The sequence below is a fragment of the Cibotium barometz genome, chromosome 13, assembly GCF_041138505.1.
Source record: "Cibotium barometz isolate CiBa-2024 chromosome 13, ASM4113850v1, whole genome shotgun sequence".
Taxonomy (NCBI): Eukaryota; Viridiplantae; Streptophyta; class Polypodiopsida; order Cyatheales; family Cibotiaceae; genus Cibotium; species Cibotium barometz.
The window spans coordinates 32,611,758-32,613,930 of record NC_141058.1 but is presented as its reverse complement, the minus strand read 5'-3'; the positions used below and the strand labels follow the sequence as shown (position 1 = coordinate 32,613,930).

The 2,173-nt window shown below is 41.0% G+C and overlaps 1 pseudogene; it reads right to left on the bottom strand.

Annotated features, from left to right (window-relative positions):
* Nucleotides 1–510: 510 nt before the first annotated feature.
* LOC147632606 (3beta-hydroxysteroid-dehydrogenase/decarboxylase-like) lies at nt 511–1,213 on the bottom strand (annotated as a pseudogene).
* Between the last annotated feature and the right edge of the window lie 960 nt (nt 1,214–2,173).

Sequence of the window (2,173 nt, the reverse complement as noted above, 5' to 3'; positions counted from 1 at the left end):
CCATAAGCATTAAGGCTTTTACCAAGAGTTTTTTTTTGGAGGTAATTAAAGCCTTAAAACTAAAACCTTTACTAAGGAATTACGATTTTTTTGAAATCGAATTCATAAAAAAGCTTATCTCTGTTTCACAAAAACCGAATTTCATGTCATCTCCATGAGCTTCTATGTCGAATTCTCTCCTTGCATGAAATCGGGCAGCAGTTCGCTTCATATTTGAAAATTTTTAGAAAGCATATCATTAAAAGAAGCTTCTATTACTCTCCAATTCTAACCCCTACAAGGCTTGAACAGAAGCTATATTCCCAAAACAAGATAATCTGCAAAAATCGAGCTCTGGTTTTTTCCTCTCCCTTTTCTGCACACTTCTTTCTCATATCTGCGTCGCCTGGATCTTTCTGATTTTTCCCGCAAGGGATTCGGGCCGAATTCCCTTTTGCCGCCAAAAACTCGCATTTCCCAGATGAAAATACGCTGCGCCCCCTTTTTTTGCTGAAAATTCAGATATTCCTTTTAAAAAAAATGCCTTCGTAATTTCGCCATGCAAGGTGCCACACTGAGGAGTATTGACAAGCCCAAAGGCTTCAGCAATCCAATAGGAAGATGAATTCTGGGTCTCTCATATCCAAGTCCTTCTAGGATTTCTGAAACAAAAGACCAAAATTGTTTTGGCTCCTTGTTTGTGATAAAATAAGCTTTGCCTGCAGCAACATTGTCACCATAGCATTTGGCTGCATCCAGGGCTTGCTCGGCACAGACGTGCGCATGAGCACATTCTCCACATAAGTGAAATCATACATGTTGTTGCCATCCCCCAGTATAAACTTCATTTTCCCTTATCTTGCACCAGCAACAAGCGATGGGACTAGCAACCTGTCCCCAGGGCCAAAGATACTGCTTGGACGAAGAGCACAAGTGACTAAACCTGACTTTCCATTAGCCCCAAGAACAAGTGCCTCTGCCTGTGCTTTTGTCTCAAAGTAGGAATCATTATGCCGATCAGGGTATAGCAGGGTTTCATCTCCATTCATGATGCCATGCACACCATCAAAAACAGTACTAGGTGAGCTAGTATAAATGAGCTTGTGCACGTTGTTATGAAGGCAAGCATTTATTATATTGCGCGTTCCTTCAACATTGACATTGTAGTGTAGATTGAAATTGTTGATTGATGAATCTGGAGCTGCCATGTGGAAAACTGCTACTGTTCCCTTGCATGCTTGTGCATGCATGTCGTTGAAACATTGCATAGCCAAGGAACCCTCATGGTTAATGCCGTATCCTTTTACCATTGAGCTCCATGCTACAACATCCCGAACTGGTAGCTTATCAAAGACTTCCCTTGCCTCTGAAACAGAGCCACACTTTGCATACATGCTGATCAAACTGTTGCCAATTGAAGCATCTCTCATGAAAGCCTCTTGTGCCAGGTCCTTCAGTCTTTCTTATGCCTCCATCAAGATCAAAAACTGCAACTAATCCCTCTTCCTTGTCAGCCCATAAGAAAGTGATGCTGCTTTTGGTTCATTGATAATTCGTGCTACCTCAAGGTTCACCATAAGCATAAAAACTCCATGATTCACACCACACTTATGTACAGAGGCTTCGAGACCTGGATCAGTCTCAGCTCGTCTTATTGAACCTCATTTACAATATGAACATATGTACATAGGCATCATAAAATGACTCAAGTCATGGCACTTAATCCCATGCATCTAGATTTATATTTAATGACCTCACATGCATGGTTTCACACCATAGACGTGCCATGGCACGACATCAACCGTTTTATACTTTGTATCAACACGAGCATCCATCTCACAATACATGTTTTTACATTCCATTCCCTCAAATTCCCAGATTATATCATACATCCCCACAGATGACACTTTTACCATCTCATTTCCACCCTGTAAGCATGCGTTTTTCATGGCAGAAAGCTCATCCATAGTATCCACAAATGACACCTCGTCAAGCACACCTGAAATAAACTCATTTTTCTCCAAAAGACCACACTGCTCAAGACTTTTTTGTACATTTTGAATTGGTTGCAATTTTTGGATTCACTGCAAAACTATCACCAACACATAGTGCATTACTTAACACATCATGATGGCCTTCATATGTCGCGTCATCATATGCATCTTTCTCATTCGCAGGAGCTGCTCAATTAAGC